Genomic DNA, 22,169 nt, shown 5'->3' with positions numbered 1-22,169 from the left:
TTCCATTCTCTCTAATCTTTCCACCTTCACCCTCTCCCACAGAGTCCCAAAGACTGTTCTAAATGCCTATGTCTCTTTTGCAGTCTCTTATACAGGGTTCAGGTTACCATTTTTCTAAATTCCATATATATGCGTTAATATACGGTATTGATGTTCTTCTTTCTGGCTTACTTCACTCTGTATAATTGGCTCCAATTTCATCCACCTCATTAAAACTGATTCAAATGCATTCTTTTTGATGGCTGAGAAATACTCCATTGTGTATATGTACCAAAGCTTTCTTATCTATTCTTCCACAATGTGATATGGTCAGGTTTTTTTTTTTTTTCTATTCTGGTTACTGTATAGAGATACCACATTGTTGTTTTAATTAGATAATGTAAATAAGCAATAATATATCCAAATATCATTTACATTTGTCCCTCTCCAAACAAGTAGTAATATCATTTGGGGTTAAATAATTCGGGGACCTGAACTGAATTCGGGGACCAGACTTTGATATCTTGTTGCTGAAAGTGTAAATTTGTTCAGGCTCTTTGAAGGGCAAAAATCTATTCAATAGATTGTCACTTGCTATCTGTCTACTATGCCAGGCACTGCCCTAGGCGATGACTATAATAGTGAATAAGACAAGTCCTGCCTTCATGGGAAAGACAAAAAAAGGAAATAAATACAAGATCTTATATACCATTATCAGGGCTAAGAAGAACATAAATAGGAGGCCACAAAGTGAAGAACAGGGGTCCGCATACCTAGATGGCAGGGTCATAGAAGGCTCTTCAAAGAGGTGACATCTAAGCAATCTGGATATGTATCTAAACGTCAGATGTGCTTACCTCTTGGCCAGGAACTCTCCCTTTGAGGAATCCAGAGTACAGAAGTGCATACACGCAAATATACACATGAGAATGTGGACCAGTGCCGTCTCTCTTGCCCCATCCCCTGCATTGTAGCTCACAGCAGCCTGTGTGATCTTTGGAAAATGCAAATCTGATCATGTTCTCTTGCCCGCTTAAAACCCTTCGATTGCTTGCACTTTGGACAAAGTCCATACTCCTTACCTTATAAATCCCACAATAGTCTGACCATTCCCCGTTTACAGCATAACTCTATTTCATGCCATGCTCCCCCTGCTCCTAATCATCCAGCTGCCCTGGTCTATTTTCTGTTCTTCATGTGAGCTAAGCCTTTGTTCAGATCATTCCCTCTGTCTGAAAGCTCTTGCCTGGCACCTTCCTGTGGTTGGCACATTCTCATCCTTGGGTCTCAGCTCAGGGCTCACTTCCTAAGAGTAGCTTCCTGACCACATAGATGGCTTATGTTCTGTCAAGTTGGTTAAAGTGGGAGCTGTTTCCCAGCATTGCTTTCCCTGTAAGATTCCATTTAGAGTTAGCCATAAGAGGAACATGCGTGAGATTTGGAAGGTGGAAGTAAAGTAATGGCCATTGCTCTCTGAAGGTTGTTGTATCAGATGTGGTGACAGACAGATGGATGTAGAAGTACCCAGCAGATTCCAGCTGGTAGTCGATCTCCCTACCCTTACCTCACTGTGTCTGGCTCTTCTTTCTGACTCCTGGCCCTGCTGATAGCCCCAGGCTCACCCACAGCAAAGGCAAGGGGCTCAAGGCAAGGATCCCACACCACATGGGCCCCAGGAAGCTGAGGCTCGTGAAAGCCGGTCAGCGCAGCTGGTAAAACAGGGAAATGAGATGAATTCAGAGGCTTCCTGCTGGTTGTGCTTCTTGGCCTCTGACATACGGGCAAGGTGGCTGTGATGATTTCCATCTGGAGGAGAAAAAAGACTGGACACCCACAAATTATCCAACTTGAACCACCTGAAGAAGAGTATATTAATAATTTTTACTGATTATTTTCAGTATGTATTTTTCTGAGGTCTTGGCTGTTTTTTCTCTTTTCAGAAAAGTTGGTAAAATGTTCATTTGAGAGGATGCTTGCTAAAAGATTTTTTAAAATATAACTAATGGTGATCCAGTGCCCTCAAGTGATTTGTCACTAATGTGATTTAGGCCACTATGCAGCTCCAAAATCACTCTAGGAGTGGATCGTGCTTCTTCTTAGAAATTAAAAAAAAAAAAAAGAAGAAAAAGCAACTTTTGCATGAAACATCCAAATAAGGATTTTTGACACATCACATAGCCAGAATCTTACTATTCCTTTATTCTTTATTTGTCATGTGTTGATTTAGCTCCTGTTCTGTGCCAGGTGCCATTCAGTTCAGTCCAGTTCAGTCACTCAGTCACGTCCGACTCTTTGCGACTCCATGAGCGGCAGCACGCCAGACCTCCCTGTCGTGCCATTACACCTGCTCGGTGCCCTCACAGTGGGCATTAAGGACACAGCACAGAACAAGCAGACAGAATCCCCGTACTATGGGAGTTTATATTCTATTCAGAGAGACAGACAATAAGCAAACAAGTGAAACAACTGTATAATAAAATTGCAGGGACTATGTGCTATGGAGGAGCTAAGCAGGCTAGACAGTGACTTGGGGAAGAACAAGCCTTGCCATGATGTAGGACAAATATGTTCTAGAAGGGATATCAGTTGCAAAGGCCATGGGATGGAAACAAGCTTGACATGTTCAGGGAACAGCAGAAAGCCCAGTGAAGGAAGGAGTCAGCTAGGACATGAGGGTGGGCTTGGAGAGGTCAACACTGGAAGCAGTTTGGATGGTTTTCTAGGGGTGATGGAAAGATGGAGATTTTCAGTAGTACAGTGATCTCATTTCCATTTTTGTATGTTTGCTCTGGAATTTGTGTAGAAAAATAGGTTACATTTGTGAATAGAAACCAACAAGATGAAGATTAGAGGCAATGGCCATTACTACAGTTCTAAAATGTATTAAAGTAACAAACTTTCCAATTTTTAAATGGCATCATAATGGGTACCACTTCTGTACTCTGCTGATTCTTCAGGTGGTAGTTGCATATTATATTTACATGGGTACACATGACAAAAATAAGCATTCAATACTCCTGACCTGAGAAAGCTCACAATGCACAGAAGAGAAGAAGCAGGAACAGATTGCTCCTGCCGGTGGGGAGCAGCCAGCCAGGCTGTGCAATGCAGGCCAGCCCTCTAACTGGCCACTAAGGGGCAATCTTGCTGCACTTTTGGGCTCTGGTCCACCGTCTTCCTCTGCCAACTTGGGCTTCAACTCTCTGTCCCAAGCTGCTGATGGGAAATGTAGCTATGAATTCGTCCCCTTTCATCCCTGGATGAGCTGGAACAGATCCAAACATGGGCAGTTACAGGGATCTTGGAGAGGCTGCTGTCCTTGCAGGTGCATAGGAACAGGTCTTTCCAAGGCCACCTGTTATCTTCAAGGTAGTAAATCACTCAGACTTTTGGTCCTCGTTTTGCTTGACTTTTCATCATTATTTGATCTGCCCCCTCCCTTTATTTTTGTATATACTAAATTAAAATTTTATTGAATGAAACACTCTCTCCAAAACTCATGATTGAATAGACTACACCACATGCAGTTGAACTGAACAGAACAGCCATTTAACGTGGAATGTCACACAAATTGGCACGTCTCACTGTACAAAACTGTTTATATACCTGTTTTATAATTAAGTATATGGTATTAGATTTGTAAATAATATATTTGGAGAAACTTGTAGATTAAAGCATACACTAAAAAATCTATTCCCTATATGCTATGCAAATCTATTTCAATTTATTTTTGCATTATAAATAAATCTAATTGCCAACATCAAAACTAATGGTCATCCCAGAGAATCAGCTCTCAAACTCAGAATGCAAGTTTTGAATTTATATATATATATAAAGTGAATAAAATAGGGCATAAAACAAGAAATAATCAGTCATTGCCAAATTCATATAGGCATACTTAATAGTCTAGGTTTAAGCATTTTTTAGGCATTTGTATCTATTCTATATAATAGGTGGCATCTTCTAATCCCAAACTAATAATCCCCTACACCCTTGCCCCGTGGCAACCACAAGTCTGTTCCCTGTGTCTGTGAGTCTGTTTCTATTTCATGGGTAAGTTCACCTGTGTCATATTTTAGATTCCACATTTAAGTGATGTCATCTAGCATTTGTCTTTCTGATTACTTCACTTAGTATGATAGTCTCTAGGTCCATCCATGTTGCTGCAGATGGCATTATTTCATTCTTTTTTATGACTGAGTAGTATTCCATTATGTATGTGACCCACATCTTCTTTATCCAGTCATCTGCTGATGGACATTTAGGTTATTTCCGTGTCTTGGCTATTGTGAATAATGCTGCAGTGAACATAGGAGTGCATGTATCTTTTTGATAAAATTCTATAACTTATGATCAATAATACATGTCAGAAAATATAAATCACTGATGTCAGCAGTAGTAACACTACTATTCAGTTGAACCATAAGAGACTGCAGTTATTATCTTTTAACCTATAAAGTGAAAATTTTATATGGTTTAACTCAATCCTTGTCATGTTCTCCACAGTTGTCCCCTGAATGTATGAGCCGGTGCATTTGATACAGGTTTCTGAGTAAGCTGGAGAAAGCTGTAGATTCTAACAATAAACAAAATTGTCCAACTTCACACTGAATTCATTAAAGTTGAAAAATTATTTCCTTAAAAAAAGACATTTGAAAAAAAAGAATGTATGCAAAACCAATACAATATTGTAAAGTAAAATATAAATTAAAAAAAAGAAAAAGCATTGAACTGATTGGCAGATTTTACCTGTTCAACTCTGTTATCATGGTTCTTATCAATACATTACAACAAGCAACTTTCTAAGTGAATGCAGCTAAATACTTGTATTTTTCTCATTTAGTGCTTCTGGAAGAAAATAACCAACAGGGCCAGTGGCACAATGGATAACGTGTCTGACTACAGATCAGAAGATTCCAGGTTAGTCTCCTGGCTGACTTGAGGTTACCTCTCCCCACTCTAGTGGGGAGGTAAGGTGGTGTGTTATTTACAACCCACCTGAGGCTCTCTTACTGGCTTCCCTGGTGGCTCAGATGGTAAAGCGTCTGCCTGCAATGTGGGAGACCTGTATGCGATCCCTGGGTCAGGAAGGTCCCCTGGTGAAGGAAGTGGCAACCCATTCCAGAACTCTTGCCTGTAAAATCCCATGGTCAGAGGAGCCTGGTAGGTTACAGTCCATGGGGTCTCAAAGAGTTGGACACAACTGAGCAACTTCACATGGTTCACATGGAGGAAAATGAAATCTCTCCTCTTCTGCCCTCTGTTGGCCACTTCATTTTCCTGCTTTGCCAGTTTTTAATAAAAGTTCTCAGTGGTCTTATGAAGACTCTGCTTTTCCAAAAGGAAGAATATTTGGTTCCTTGGCTTAAAGGACTTGCTCCTTTTCAGGATGCCAGACCAATGGTGAATTGGTAGGAAAGTTAGAGTTGGTGTAAAAATGTATAAATTTCATACCTGTTGTGTAGTCAACCCAGGAGGAAACAGACGATCAGGAATCAGCTGTTCCTCTTTGGAGCTCAAGTCAGTGTCTAGTGGGAGAGAGTGAAACGACTACTTAATACAAGATCACAAACAAAAGAATAAAAAGAAGAGATGTGTGTTTGGAACAGATTCATTCAGAATGTAACCAGCAGCCCATGAGCTTTCTCCTGGAACGCTCGTGTTGCCTTATGTCATAAGCTTGGGTTTTTTTCCCTGTTGATGATAAGACCTTGTCTTCAACTTCCCTGCTATTCTTTGCACTGGGTTAGGACACTCAGCAAAGACTAGTTGGTTCCCAATAAGGGTGCCTTGGAACAATCTCTGTCCCCAGAAAATAGATGTGCCAGTGTGGCTGGCAAGAGTGAAAACAAAGCTGTTCTTCAGACAAGAGCATGTCAACAAAATGAGGCTGTGTTTCTGACATGGAGTAGTCTGGGGAATTGCTAAAATGTTTGGAAATAAAATATACTTTTTGTTTGGTGGCTCAGATGGTGAAGAATCTGCCTGCGGTGCAGGAGACCTGGTTCAATCACTGGGGTAGAAAGATTCCCCTGGAGAAGGAAATGGCAACCCACTTCAGTATTCTTGCCTGGAGAATCCCATGGACAGAGGAGTCTGGTGGGCTACAGTCCATAGCGTAGCAAAGAGTGGACACACCTGAGTGACTAACACTCTCACTTTCTCTAGAGGTGGTTCAGTATTTCCAGTGGGGGTGCTATTGATGTGCTGGATGAAGCAGTTCCATATTATAGGGAACATGCTTGCGTGTATGCTGTGTCCTAAGTGGCTTCAGTCATGTCCAGCTCTTTGCAACCCTATTGTCTATAGTCTGCCAGGCTCCTCTATCCATGCGATTCTCCAGGCAAGAATAATTTAGTGGGTTGCCGTACCCTCCTCCAGGGGATCTTTCCAATCCAGGGACCAAACCTGGGTCTCTTATGTCTCCTGCATTGGTAGGCAGGTTCTTTACAACCGGCAGCACCTGGAAGTCCTGGATCCTAAGCAGCAAATGTCAGCAATACTTTCCAGTTACTGTAAAAATAAAAAATGCTGTATCCCCTTCCCCATTTCCAAAATCACTCCTGGGACTAGTGCTGGCCTTAGTTAAGAACCATTAAGTCCTCTCATTTTTATCAGTTGAGGCCTCGAGAAGGGAAGGAACTTGCCTAAATCATAGACAAGACATATAGAAGACAATCAGAGGAGATTTGTTGAAAATCAATTACCCAAAGCTCAGGCATTCTACCAGAACCTGGCTGGGGCTGGGGACAACAGAGAGAACACTATAAAAACAAAATTTGATCTCTCTTCACAAAAGAGGAGAGAAAGAAAGTGAAAGAGCTAATATTTACTGGGAACCTATTGCATTCTAGCACTTTCTCAGCCTTTTTACATTATCTCTGCAACAACAACTTGTGGAGGCATAATTTGAACTTGGGTTTTCCTGACTCCAGAATCATTATCTTTTCACAATTACCTTTCCAATGTATGTGTAACCATAAAAACTTGTGGGTTTTTTTTTTTTGACACAAGAACAGTTTTATTGAAATCACTGAACACTTGTGCAGTACTCAATATTAGGATTTTGAGATGTTTTAGACAAAATCTGTTTCCCTTTAAACAGATGAAGAAACCGGATCCTAGTTGGTGGAAGTTAACGCTTGTATCGCACAGCTAATGGGAGGTAGAATCCTAAAATTTGCTTCCAACTTCCACCTGGACCTGACCATGCCAGCTAGTGTTTATTTTTGTGTTGCCTAAGTTTAAGGACCACAGAATCTGGATTAACTTTACAACAATAATTTAAAAGACAGAGAAGGATCCCATATTACAGAAAATTTTAAATCGACTATTTTACCATTTATACAGTGAAGAAAACTGACAATAGGACAGGCCAGTGGTCAGCCAACACACAACACAATGTGTTAACAAACAGCCAAAAGATTGATGACTTATTTCTTTCCATGTTACATCTTGCCTTTTTGGGAGGGAGGAAGGAATAAAAAGGCAGATTGATTCAAACCAGCCCTGTTAAATATACCAATTAAGTTTATACTTTCTTTTCTGAAATTAATATTTGAGTGAACGTGTATTAATTATTCACATAACACTAGTTTTCTACTGCAGTTTAAGAATCTAGCAGTTGATGCTAAGGTTTAGGCAAATCCTGGAAGTCATTGCACTGAATGGTAACTACCCAATTATGAACTGAAAATAATACTGGGTAATTATTTCAAAGTATAAACTACAGATATAATATTTAAAAAACATATAGTAGAAAACTTTTCTAACTTAAAAGTAGAAATGGTTAAGTCATAGTACCTACTTACAAATTTCACAAAATCAGAATTAAACACTCAACTTTTAGGAGGGGACATTTCAGTCCTGCCTTTACCACTTAATAGGAGAAAGATCTTATATAGGTGGGTCCTTTTGTTCAAGGGTGATTTCAAAACCAACTTACAATGTTAATATTATATCTTGGATCCCTGCTAAGAAGACTCTTCAAGGATCTTTCATACTAACTTGAAGTTGAGGAAAATAAAATTTGAGAAACTAAATGATACAGCCCCTCCCACACACCCAGGTTACCTACAGTGAGCCTGGATCTGAACTGTAGTTCCTAGAGATCTCTCATCTCTTATCCTGAGATACTCAACCTGGGCTCTAGAACAGGACACCAACTTGTGTTCTAGAGGGCACCATATGGCTGATACTAATACCTAGGCATGCATAGGATTGAGTCAAAAAGCGCTTCAATTCAATTCATTCAACAAAAGAAGAAAAATAACATGCTTAGTTTACATAGGCTTAACCTACTCTGGTCGCCTAGTAAATCTTGAATTGGCTCCCACTACTGGTAAATAGAATACTTTTGCATTTGGTGCAGAAACCAACAAGTTTAGGTAAAATCAAGCCTTTACCCTGACAGTTCCAACTATGTTTATTTGTGTGTAAAGTGCCAGTTTTATATACAAATCATAAGTAAACTTTAAAATCTGCTCAGAAGCAGTGAGTCTGATGTTCTTCCTGCAGCTTTGTGGCGGTTACTCTTTAATCTTTCCGGATCAAACTCGCTCGAGTCCCTACACTTGGAGTCCGAGAAAGCAGCTCCTAAGACCCAAAGTAAGTCCTGTTCAGCTAGCCTGCTTGCAAAAGCCAAACATGGACAAGATCTTTCAAGAACCCGAGTAGCTTTTGACTGCTTTCCATCTAGGTGACTCCACTACCATTAACAGGATTGATTTTGAGGTAACTGCTGCTGCTAAGTCACTTCAGTCGTGTCCGACTCTGTGTGACCCCATAGACGGCAGCCCACCAGGCTCCCCCGTCCCTGGGATTCTCCAGGCAAGAACACTGGAGTGGGTTGCCATTTCCTTCTCCAATTGTGAAAGTGAAAAGTGAAAGTGTAGTTGCTTAGCCATGTCTGACTTGTAGCAACCCCATGGACTGCAGCCTATCAGGCTCCTCTGTCCATGGGATTTTCTAGGCAAGAGTACTGGAGTGACTTGCCATTGCTACACAGTGCTAAAGATGCCATTAGTGAACATGATGGACAATTCATGGGGTAGCTCGTTTATATGGTTCAAGTAGCTGATTTTTTTTCTTTTTTGATGAGAAGGTAAAAAAAAAAATCAGCAAGGTAAGAGCACATCTTCAGGTCACTTAGAAGTCAGCATCCTAGGTAAAGGAATTCTCTGTCGGACTTGACATCACTCCCATCCTCTGATACTCGCCTACTCTCTTCTCAAAGAAGTTAGTCTTCCCCTCCAGTGAAATATTTTCCATAAAGTCAAATGGATTTTCTACTCTGAAAACCTTGCTAAAGCCCAGCTCCAGCATAAGTCTATCTGCCACGAACTCGATGTACTGCTTCATCAAAGTGCAATTCATCCCAATGAGCTTCACAGGCAGGGCCTCTATGAGGAACTCCTGTTCTATCCTAACTGCATTGACGATTATTTCTTTTACTCTCTGTTCTGAAGGTTTGTGCAACAGGTGTTTGAACATCAGGCAGGCAAAGTCACAGTTCAAACCCTCGTCTCTGCTAATAAGCTCATTGGAAAACGTGAGGCCAGGCATTAGTCCTCGTTTCCTGAGCCAGAATATCGATGCAGAAGAACCGGAAAAGAAGATGCCTTCCGCTGCAGCAAAGGCTACCACACGTTCTCCATATGTAGCTTCTTTGTCCCCAGTCCAGCGCAAGGCCCAATCTGCCTTCTTCTTCACACAAGGCATCATCTCAATGGCGTTGAAGAGAAATTCCCTTTCTTTGGAATCTTTAATGTAAGTGTCAATGAGGAGACTATGCATTTCAGAATGTATGTTTTCCATGGCAATTTGGAAGCCATAGAAACAACGGGCTTCGGTAATCTGAACTTCTTGGCTAAACCGCTCCACCAGGTTTTCATTTACTATGCCATCACTTGCTGCAAAGAAAGCCAGCACATGGGAAATAAAATCTCTCTCCTCAGGCTTCAGGGCTTCCCAGTGCTGAATGTCCTTGGAAAGGTCCACCTCCTCAGCTGTCCAAAAGGAAGCCTCAGCTTTCTTATACATCTGCCAAATATCATGGTATTCGATAGGAAAAATGACAAAACGGCGGGGATTTTCTCTCAGAAGTGGTTCGTCCTCCACACTGGGGACAGATAGCTTAGGGTTCGGCTCAGAGGGCTCCTGGAAGATCCTCCTCGCGGTCTTGCTGGCCAGCACGCAGTCCCGCTGAGGGAAGGGTGTCCGCTAGGCTGAGTCCCTTCAGGGGCGAGAGCGGCTGCTGCGGGTCAGCGATGGTGGCGAGCGGGGCGCGGACGGAGAGCATGGTGGCGACAAGGTCAGTGCGACGGGGTTGCGCGCGAGTCCCGAGAGCCAAAAACTTGTGTTTTAAAAAATTATCCAGAAATTGAAAAAAGGTGAAAGATAACCATGTGTTCTTTCAAAGTCATACAAGAAGACTACCTAATAAGCCCTCCTGGGATCCTCTGGTTCTCTTGGCAAGTGTGACTGTGCTTCATTTACTATTTGCTGTTGTTTACAGGCCAGACTATGAATTTAGAGATTAATTAATATAAAATTGCTGCTGCTGCTGCTGCTGAGTCACTTCGGTCGTGGCCGACTCTGTACGACCCCATAGATGGCAGCCCACCAGGCTCCCCTGTCCCTGGGATTCTCCATTCCTTCTCCAATGCATGAAAGTGAAAAGTGAAAGGGAAGTCGCTCAGTCGTGTCCGACTCTTCGAGACCCCATGGACTGCAGCCCACCAGGCTCCTCTGTCCATGGGATTCTCCAGGCAAGAACACTGGAGTGGGTTGCCATCGCCTTTTCCGATATAAAATTGAGAAGGTGCGGATTATTTTTGTCTGGTAAATATGTAAATGCTCTGTCCAGTTGAGACAATGGCCACAAAGGTTGTGGATTTATTGCCCTGTAGGACATTAACCACATGTGTCTAATTTAGCAATTTTATTCCAATGGTTTTTCTTGCATGAATTATATGTATATCAGCTTCTCATAACCTCCTTTGAATCAGCTGTCATTCTTTTGGTTCCTTCAGTAATGGTTTAATATTAAATCTTTGACACAGGCTCACTATATAGTTGTGTGAGAGTTGTTTTTTCTTTTTTTTAAGCTCTTTTGGAATTGTATTTAGACAGCAGCTTGGACCAATGTGTGATTGACTGCCGTAATGTAAAACTCTAGGTACTATGTGTGCTGAGTCGCTTCAGTCATGTCTAACTCTTAGTGACCCCATGGACAGCAGCCCTCCAGGCTCTTCTGTCCATGGGATTCCCCAGACAAGAATAATGGAGTGGGTCCCATTTCCCCCTCCAGGGGATCTTTCCAACCCAGGGACCGAAGCAAGGTCTCTTATGTCTCCTGCATTGACTGGCAGGTTCTTTACCGCTAGCACCCCCTGTGCTATGGGAACATACAAAGGATGAGAAGAGTGAGCCCTGGGGAATCAAAGGAACCCTTGAATTCTTGGCCTTGGGGGAAGGATAATATTTGAAAAGGCAGAGAAGGGAGGGCTTTCTAGAAGGGAGTACAGCATGAAGAAAAGAAGAAAAAAGTCAAGGGGTTTTGTAGAGGCTACAATGAAAGGAGAGGCACCTAGTTTGGTCTTCTTCCTCAGGTCATGCTCCTGACCTTATAGGATCCAGAATATGAAGATTAAAAAGAAATAGACCATTGTAGAAGCTCAGTAAGGGCAGGAATTTCAGCTATTTTTGTCAGCAGTGTGCTCTCAGAGTTTGGACATATTAAGTCAACAGTGACTGTTTGTTGAATGACTAAGTTGATCAAAAGAACAGACTATGATTAGCTTCACTTAACTGACCACTTACTATGTGCCAGGCATTATGGCAGGCTCTTTTAAAATTTTTAAAAATTTTCTATTGGAGTACTGTTGATGTAATTACAGTGTCGTTTGTTTCAGGTATACAACAAAGTGATTCAGTTATACATACACATATATCTATTCTTTTCCAGGTTCTTTCCCCATATGGTTTATTGCAGAATATTGAGTAGCATTCCCTGTGCTGTAGAATAGGTTCTTGTTGATTATCTGTTTTATATGTAGTAGTGTGTATATGTTAATCCCACTTCCTAATTTATCCCTCCTCCCCGCTTTTCCCCTTTGATAACCATAAGTTTGTTTTCTAAGTGTGTGAGTCTGTTTCTGTTTTATAAATAAGTTCAGTTGTATCATTTTTTAGATCCCACATGGAAATGATATCAGATGATGTTTGCCTTTCTCTTTCTGACTGACTTGACTTAGTATGATAAACTCTAGGTTCATCTCTGTTGCTGCAAATGGCATCATTTTATTATTTTTTATGGCTGTATTGTATATATGTACCACAGCTTCTTTTATCCATTCATCTGTAGATGGAAATTTCGGTCGTTTCCATGTCCTGGCAATTGTAAATAGTGATGCAGTGAACATTAGGATGCATGTAGCTTTTCAAAGTGTGGTTTTCTCTGGATATATGCCCAGGAGTGGGATTAATGGATCATATGGTAGCTCTATTTTTTATTTTTTAAAGAACCTCCATACTGTTCTCCATAGTGCCTGTACCAATTTACATTACCACCAAAAGTGTAGGAAGGTTCCATTTTCTCCACACCCTCTCCAGCATTTGTTAGTTGTAGATTTTTTGATGATGGCCATTCTGACTGGTGTGAGGTGATACTTCATTGTAGTTTTGATTTGCCTTTCTCTAATAATTAGCAATATTAATCTTTTCATGTGCCTGTTGGCCATCTGTATATCTTCTTTGGAAAATGTCTATTTAGACCTTCTGCCTATGTTCTTTATTAGGTTGTTTACTTTTTTGATACTGAGCTGCGTGAGCTGTTTGTATATTTGAGAGAGTAGTCCCTTGTTGATCCCATGGTTTGCAAATATCTTCTCCCATTCTGTGGGTTGTCTTTTCATTTTGTTTATAGTTTCCTTTGCTATGCAAAAGATTTCATGCTTAATTTGGTCCCATTTGTTTATTTTTGTTTTTATTTTCATTACTCTAGAAAGTGGATCAAAAAAGGTATTGATGCAATCTATGTCAAAGGATGTTCTGCTTTTCCTCTACGAGTTTTATAGTATCCAGTCTTACATTTAGATCTTTAATCCATTTTGGGTTTATTTTTGTGTATGGTGTTAAAGAATGATCTTATTTCATTCCTTTACCTGTAGCTGTGTACATGCCAAGCTCTTTACATAAATAATTTCTTCAGATCCTTACATTGATGATATGAAACAGATTTTCATATTTTCAAATTAGGTCTGGCCTATGGCAAAATTGTTCCATGAATGATTTTTTTATCTTCAGAACTCCTTGACCCTTTCCCGAAGGATCCATAGTCCAAGACTTATGATTATTCTTCCCGCTGCCCAAACTGTCTTCATCCCATCCCAAGCCTGGTGGTGTCAGTATCAATGGAATAAACTGGTCACATGATATGCTTAAGAGATTCCCAGATGGATTACTGGGTAACCTGGACTCACGTGCAGGAAGTACTTGCTGAATTTTGATAATCTGATAATGAAATCTTGATAATTTTGAATCTGGAGGCAACAATCACTGGTATCCTTGGTTTTCTTACCCACAGGGAACCCTCATGTTGTGCTAGAAATTTCAAATTAGAAGGGAAGGAAAGGGTTTCTGCCTCTACCCCTGCCCCATGTGGGAAGAGAACTCTGGATCCCTTTTGCAGGGACTACCTCTTTCTGGATATTAGGATGGTGTGTCAGACATTGAGATACATTGCTCAGATTCCCTCTTCAAGAAAGGGCTCATTGTGCAGCTGTGAGGCCGGGGGTTAACCCACAGCCTCCACTGTTACCTGGTTCCGATTGGCCTCAACTCTTGAGCTGAGACGGTGGTCTTCTTGGGGTGGCCCCATCCAGTGACTGTGCAAGACTGTGACACAAGGTCCCATCCATTTCTGCCTAACATAGGCCTCTTCTCACATGCTTAGAGCTCCTTGCTGGGCTGACAGAGACTTTGCCAAATCGAAGTCATGGTCTGGCAGCTCCCCTTCCCTAATCCTATTTCCTTCTTTTTCCTTTCACAAGTGTTAATCCCAGGAAGCCTTTTACCCTCCTAAATCTATCACAGCATCTGTTTTTTGGAGGGCTCAGATGACACAGATGGGATGCTGTTAGCTCCAAGAAACCTTTCATCAGTGAAGGGAGTGGATATTTTAAAACTGGATTTGAGCCACTACCAGCAGAATATATAATCACCCTGGATGCTCAAGACCAAGGAGTACTTCCAGTCTGGCTCATGAATCAAATAAGCATTATTTCTTGCTATTCCTTTCAGCACTGTGTTTTGCTATTACATAACATGACTTGAATGTTTCTATTGTCTGTCTCAATAAGTGATTTGTTCAATTAATTAAGAGTGTGACTGAGGACAAGGTCACTATGTCCATTTCCAGTCTGCTGGTTAGTTTCAGTCAAGTTGCCTGTTACGGATGGACTGTTATCTGGTCATATATGGACTCCATAAACCCCTTACCCACGCTGAATCATGACTTAGGCTAGTCATTTCTCATCCTCCTAGTAGACCATCACCCTTCCCGAGAGTCACTTATAAAATGCTCTATATTTTAGCGTTGGGTGAGGAAGTCTTAATGTGCTTGGTGACCAGTACTTGTGGCCACAAATGGAAGGGCATAGTTTTTGCCTTTTTGGGTATGGAAGCATCCCCTAATTCCTTGTTAGAAATGCTTGTGTTCACGCTTAGTCACTCAGTCATGTCTGACTCTTTGCAACCCAATGGACTATAGCTCACCAGGCTCCTCTGTCCATGGAATTCTCCAGGCAAGAATACTGGAGTGGGTTGCCATTCCCTCCTCCAGGGGATCTTCCCGACCCAGGGGATGAACCTGTGTCTCCTGCATCTCCTGCATTGGCAAGTGGGTTCTTTACCACTGAGCACCTGGGAAGCCCCATTAGACGAGCAGTACCCCTCAAATGATCCATTCACCCGTCAAATATTTGTTGACCGAGAGGGCTGCTCCTTGCCCTTCACTTGATCTGACCCTCAGCTATGTCCCTAGTGTCACATTTTGGGGAAATGTACGTGCAACTTCTTCAGTAGTAACTACCGGGCAGACACCCCTGGGGGCCTACTTATTCCTGCTCCATCTGTCTTCTGTGTCAGAAACATCAAGCCTCAATCCGTGTCGTGGAGTCAGCCAGCGCAGGAGCTCTGGGATCAGACAGGCTTGGGTTCCAATATGGCTTCTCCCACTTGCTCGCTGTGTGATCTTGGTAAGTAAACTTAACCTCTTTGAGTCTTAGTTTATACCTTTATAAACAGGATAATAATACTTATTGTACTGATCTATTATGAAGATTCTATGAAATAATACTTATAAAGCACTTGTCTAATACTCATTGATATTTACTCTATTTATGACAGCAAAATACCATCCTTTAATATCTGCTCCTGGACAGATGGTTTTTGTACTGCTGCAAAATATATTTCCATTGTAACTACCTGCCTTGGTAAGTGGATTATGGCACAATCCCATGTTTGAACAAATATGTTTTTGAACACCCATCTTTATTTGATTACCAGGTTGTTCCAAAGTTTGTTTAATTCTAATCACCTTAAATATAACAGGTGGAACTTGACTGTAATATAGTAGTTTGGATTCAGGTGTCAATGACATGTTTGAACTGAGGGAATGTGATTAAATATTACCTCTCTCTTCCTAAATGATTGGTAGATGTTTGAGGAGAGGGAATGAGGTGGCATCATTATTTTTTGTGTGTATGATCTGGTCAGTTTCTGCTCTTAATTATTTTTCCCTTTATTTATTAATCGAAGTGAGTTAAGAATCCTGTGGACAGAGGGGTCTGGCAGGCTACGGTCCGTAGGGTCAAAAAGAGCTGGACGTGACTGAAGTGACTTAGCGCACGTGCACACAGCTGATTTGCAGTGTTGTGTTAGTCTCAGGAGTATAGCAAAATGGTTCAGTTATACATGTATATATACAAATCTATTCTTTTCAGAGTCTGAGTCATTATTTTTCAAAAATCCTTTAGTAGCACGTCTTCTAAAGCAGCTTGCTTTAGACAGAATTACTCTCCATCAAATACTTACCCTGTATATTTTGCATTATATACTATATGTGTTCACCATTGATGGATGGCCAGGTAAACTTTTGTAAAATGAATCCTTATGCCATGTGCTTACATCATCTTCTGAGAGATGCTAACATCAGTGGTTGTTACTCTTCTATTTTAGTTTTTTGGTCATCTTTCCCCATCTCTCTACCCCTTCCTACTTTCCATAGTAAAAGGTCAATAATTCACTCGACTGTGAGATTTATTGCTCACCTACAAGTTGTAATAGTGTTTCGTATTTTAATTTACAACTTCTACCACCAATATTTAAAGGCAATACAGGAATATTATTTAAGGGAATCCTATTGTAAGCCAAGCATCACTCTTGACTGATTTGATATTAGTTCAGCTTTGGTTTTGGCTGGGTCTTCTTTCACCAAGCACCTAGCTGAATTGCATCATACCTTGGTATGTTTTCAGCTTTGACCTTACTATCTCAGTGAATACAGGCTGTCCTGGCAGTGCTTGAGCCAACCACCAAAAATGTGGTAGATCTGAAATGGAAGTGAATAACCAGAGTGGGGAACAGTCAACTCAGATCTTAGTATCAAAAGATAAGATCACCTACAACACAGGCCTTTGATCATAGATGTCAATCCTATGCCCTCTCTCCACTCCTGTGTGCCAGGAGCTAACAATGAAGTCACTGCCCCCAAGATAATTTTCTTATTTACAAAAGGATTCTCTACAAGGTTATTTCTCAAAACAAAATCCCTGGTGCTTTCTGGGCTTCCCAGGTTTCACTAGTGGTAAAGAATCCTCCTGCCAAAGCAGGAGACGCAAGAGATGCAGATTTGGTCCCTGAGCCAGGATATCCCCTGGAGTAGGAAATGGCACCCCACTCCAGTATTCTTGCCTGGAAAATCCCATGGGCAGAGGCGCCTGGTGGGCTAGAGTCCATGGGGTTGCAAAGAGTCAGACACAACTGAGCGACTGAGCACGTTCTAGTGCTCAGTCCTGAGCTTAAAAGCACATCCTGCTTTTCAGACAGGATTTAAGGTTCAGTCATTCCAGAGGTGATACTATATGTATCAGGTGCTATGGTAGGTACAAAGCAGAACAGGAAAGACATCTCCACCAGCAGCGAAAAATTACAGTGTGGAGCTCTAAGGGTTGGGAATGGTGGTGGATGCAATGGTGATCTTGTGTGAAGTGGTGGTAGCTGACGCTCCCCTCAGCCACCACAGCCCAGGAGGAGTGGGGTTCATTGTGCAAACCTGGTTGCTCATAGGCTGCCATCTCTTCTTGGGAGGAATCAAAACCGGGGAGTAAAGTACACAGCCTTTGTTACTATTGTCAAATTCAATTCTTCCATCTCAGGGACTGGAAAACTTGCAATCAGCCCATGATGACAAAAAAGCAGTGGCTGAATATCAGTTAAGCATGAGCTAGTAACAGTCACACAAGGACCTGGGATGATTTTTTAAAAAATATTGACCATTTTTATAGTCTTTATTAAATCTGTAGCTATATTTCTTCCTTTTTATTTTTGGCTTTTTGGCCACAAGACATGTGGGATCCTAGCTCCCAGGCCAGGGGAACGATGTCCCCTGCGTTGGAAGGCAAAGTCTTAACCACTGGACCACCAGGGAAGTCCCTGGGAAAACTTCTTGAAGCAGGCCATAGACGGAATGCCACAATTCCTAGGTCCACTGCCTTGTGCCAGCTCCTCCCATGACGCCAGTCACTCTCTCAGGCGTGCAGAAGGGACTATTGGGTTTCCGCATTGGCTCAGCAGTGAAGAATCTGCCTGCCAATGTAGAAGACACGCGTTCAGTCCCTGGGGAAGGAAATGGTAACCCACTCCAGTATTTTTGCCTGGGAGATCCCTTGGACAGAGGAGCCCAACAGTGTAGGGTAAGGGAGTTAGAGAAGGTGAGGTTCAGAAAAAGAACGAGACTGGCAGTCTACAGGAACAGATCACCTTTAATGAGGTGAGAAGGGGCAGCAGTCAGATTAGCGAGCTGCTGCACTAACCCAAGAAGAGTAAGTATATACAGGCATGTGTGTGGAAATCTACTGTCTTAAGGGGGCCTGTTCTTCTCCAGGGTTGTTTGGGTTAGTTATCTCTTAAACGGCAAGGAATTCTGGAGATGGGTCAGAGGCTGGACCAGCTGAGAGCTGGGCATAATCAGACTTAATGTCCATTTTTTTCCTTCGGGTGAGAGAGTTCTTTGTTTTGCATAGAATGGTGGGGAGGACCTGGAGGGGAGTTTTAACTCCAGGCTATTTTGAGCTGTGTAACTTTCCTTCAGATGGGGTGCAGGCCATGGGCTCACACAGAGTCAGACATGACTGAACACTCATTCACACTAATACTCACAAGGGGACATTAAAGCGAGGCAGAATAAGCCACAGCTTTTAACAAGCCCCAGCTATGGGGTCAGGATCCTAACACAATATGGTCCTTTCACCTGCCAGGCTCTTCCCACATGCTCTGCACATGTCCATTTCCTCCCTAACTTACAAGACCCACCCCAAGTCCTGCTGTCTCCTGGAACAAGTCTCGGATCTCACCAGCCCAATGTGTGCTGGACATGCTTTCCAGGGTTCCACACAAAGCGTCCCATTGAATCCCTGCAGTGACCCATGCGTGCGAATTTGCTGAGTTGCTTCAGTGCCACCCTATGGACTGTAGCCTGCCAGGTTCCTCTGGGATTCCATGGGATTCCAGTCCGTGGGATTCTCCAGGCAAGAATCCCAGAGTGGGTTGCCATGCGGTCCTCTAGGGGATCTTCCTGACCCAGGGATTGAACCCTGGTCTCTTATGTCTCCTGCATTGGCATGGGTATGTCATTGGTTCTTTACCACTAGCGCCACCTGGGAAGCCTACAGCGACCATCAGTTCAGTTCAGTTCAGTTCAGTCGCTCAGTCGTGTCCGACTCTTTGCAATCCCATGAATCACAGCACGCCAGGCCTCCCTGTCCATCACCAACTCCCGGAGTTCACTCAAACTCATGTCCATCGAGTCGGTAATGCCATTCAGCCATCTCATTCTCTGTCGTCCCCTTCTCCTCCTGCCCCTAATCCCTCCCAGCAGCAGAGTCTTCTCCAGTGAGTCAACTCTTCGCAGCGACCATAGGCAGGTGTAATTATCCTGCTAACGCTCAGAGGATAACGCTCACAGATCTTAAATCTGTCCTCATAGCTTCAAAATGGCAGAGATAGCAAGGAAGCTCAAGTCTCCATGATGCCAAAGCCTGTGTTCTTAGTCACTTTTTTTCCCCTCTCTCTTATTATTAAACAGCAAAGCCAGCAGAGGTCCACCCCTGCACCCCAAAACACCTTTATTGCACTAAAAACAGAATTTATAAACATACACTTGGGGAGAGGATGTCTTCAAGATGTACACACAATCAACTTCAAACAGAGATATCAAACAGTGTGGGGGTCTAGAACATGGGGGTCCCCAGAGGGAAAGCAGAGCTTTCAGGAGAGTTATCCGGGTTAGTAAAGGGGGTGGGAAGCCCCAGCGAGCATCTGAGTCCATGTGGGGCTCTCTGTCTACCTTCTCCGCCCACAGGCCTCGCCCACGTGGTCCCAGGGCATGGGTATGTCTCACCAGGTGTGCCAAAGGTAACGCGTGCTCCTCCCCCATGTGTGATCTGGAAACCCAGAGCTGGGAGGGACACCCTCTGGACTAGGGGGCACCCCAGGATCCCCACAGACCAGCATGGTCCATCCTCACCCTGCAGGCAGCTCAAGAGAGCCGAAGGGAAGAGCTGGCCTGGCCTGGACCTGCTTTAGACTGTGTTGTTTGTGTCCGGCTGGGCCAGTTGTTGTTGTTCAGTTGCCCAGTCATTTCTGACTCTTTGTGACCCCATGGCAGCAGTAGCCAGGCTTCCCTGTCCTTCCGGCTGAGCCGGAAACCACCACAAAAATCAATTACGCACTGACCTGACAGGTAAGCCCATGCAGCTGTCTTAGCAGCCTGAAAAGCCACAAGCAGATGGACGAGCACCCCTTGTCCCATCCAGCCTAGCCCAAACCTACGCACACAGCTGGAGTAAAAGCTGAGGCTGGCAGTCCCTGAGCAGCACTTCCTGGGTTCAGCTGCCAAGGTGGGTGCTGGATGCTCAGGAGCAGGCGGGGACAGGGAGGAGCAGGGCCCATGAGCTAGTGCCACTCTCTGGGCACCATCTGAGCCAGCCTTCCAGAGGAGGAGGGCCTGGATGCCCAGCGGGGCCTCAGGGCCCCCAGAAAAGAGGGCATTGGAGGAAAACAGAAGAGCTGCCTCACTCAGGGGCAGAGCCATCAAACCCCCGTTCTCATCCTCCGGGACTTCCTCCTAGGCTGCCTCCAGGCGGCTCAGACGTGGCACCCTCCTGCTTCTGAGTGGCTCTCACCTCCGAAGCCTGGGAGGGCTGAGGGCTGCCCAGAGACTGCTTAACCCTGGAGTGGGGGTCCTCCCGCAGCCCCATGGGGCACCGCGGGCAGAACGTGGACCTAGCACCGCTCCCTGGGGAGCGTCTGGCGGAGGATACTCGCAGCGCCGCAGAGAAGACCTGACTGGGCCCCAGAACAGGCAGCCTCTGGGTGTGCGATCGGACTCTGCTGCCTCCTGGCCCAGGTTCGAGAACTCCGGAAGGGGTGAGCAGTGGTGGTGGGGGCAAGGAACTTGGGGTCCAGAGGGATTCAGCCCGGCAAGCCGGCCCTTCCTTTTCCCCAGCAGCCCCCTTTCTTCTCTTCCATTAAAAGTGACCCCTGGAAAAGAGTATGACCCAGGACACCCCCAACAAGAGCCTCAGCATCAGGGCTTCCCTGCAGGATCTGGAGGGAAGCGGGCCCTCTACAAGAAGTGCAGCGGGGGAGGTCAGGGGCAGCTCCTTCTTCCCCAGCAACGTGTCCCGCTGGAGACTGCTGCCCTTGTTCACCACCTGGATCCTGAACGCCAGCTTCCTCACACTGACTGGCCCCAGGCCGTCAAAGAAGTCCTCGCTGAACACGGGGAGGCGGCTGTTCTTGACATTGGTGTTGCGCTGCTTCTGCAACTTGCCGGGCACCAGGCACAGACCCACACAGCAGCTGATGTTGCAGATGTTGCCCTGCCAGTTGAAGAGGCCCTTTCTTTAAAAAAAAAATTCTTTATCTTTGGCTGCATCTGGTCTTAGCTGCCGCCCTATGGTTAAGGCACATGGACTCAGCAGTTGTCACTCATGGGCTTAGTTGCTTTGTGGCATATGGGATCTTAGTTTCCCGACCAGGGGTCAAACCGCATCCCCTGCATTGGAAGGCAGATTCTTAAGCACTGGACCACCAGGGAAGTCCCCTTAGGCACTATCTGCATGATACTACCTCCTACCATCACCCCTTTGCTGACCAATAGTGGTCTGGACTTGGTCCCATTCAGTTATTTTCATGCTTGTAGGATTAAGTTCTTATTGAGTACGGGAAGCATTTCCCCACCTTGATTGAAACTTGTTTAAAGGAAGGATGGCATCTTGTATTTCTCTATTTACCTTATGGGACCTAAGAATGGTGAGGTGTACACAGTGATTACACACTTCCTTACTCATTGTGTGGAAAGGAAAGACTACAGGGGTTGAGTTCAGAGAACAAGGAAAAGGAATTTAAATGTACGGAATATCAGACACCACACTTCAAAGATTTTATTAATATTTTAATCCAACCCCATCTTAACCAACTCTGTGTTAATGCTTTGTGATAGCTACCATTATCTTTGGCCGAGACAGTTTCTTTGTTTCTGAGGCTATCAAAATGAAGTGACTCACCAAATTCCACTGAGACACAGAGTCCCCACCGCCCCATTCCTTGGTTAGACTCCATTTCTGCCACATGTAACTGGATTTTGGATTCTAAGCCTGATCCTCAGTTAAATCTGGTTCCACAAGGCAACCCTTTCAAGCCTCCACTATTTTTCTAGAGTATGTGTTTTGAGAAATTTAAGGTCACTAAGTAGATCGAAAAGAGATGAAGTTGCCAAATTTCAGAAGGTCAGGAACAGTCCTTGGCCTTGCCCCAGTGAATGACAGCCTGTCACAATGTGGGAGGAGGAGAGGTGGTGCCTTGGGGACAGTAAACTGGACCTGGAGCGGATATAAAAAGAG

General features: G+C 43.7%; 1 pseudogene; it reads right to left on the bottom strand.

The window, feature by feature from the left end:
- Positions 1 to 9,126: 9,126 nt before the first annotated feature.
- Positions 9,127 to 10,294, bottom strand: LOC129557064 (ribonucleoside-diphosphate reductase subunit M2 pseudogene; annotated as a pseudogene).
- Between the last annotated feature and the right edge of the window lie 11,875 nt (positions 10,295 to 22,169).

This window comes from Moschus berezovskii, chromosome 7 (assembly GCF_049115385.1).
Source record: "Moschus berezovskii isolate FMDL1 chromosome 7, NW_MosBer_1.0, whole genome shotgun sequence".
Classification (NCBI taxonomy): domain Eukaryota; kingdom Metazoa; phylum Chordata; class Mammalia; order Artiodactyla; family Moschidae; genus Moschus; species Moschus berezovskii.
The sequence above is the reverse complement of the archived record's forward strand: the minus strand, read 5'-3'. Positions and strand labels throughout refer to the sequence as shown.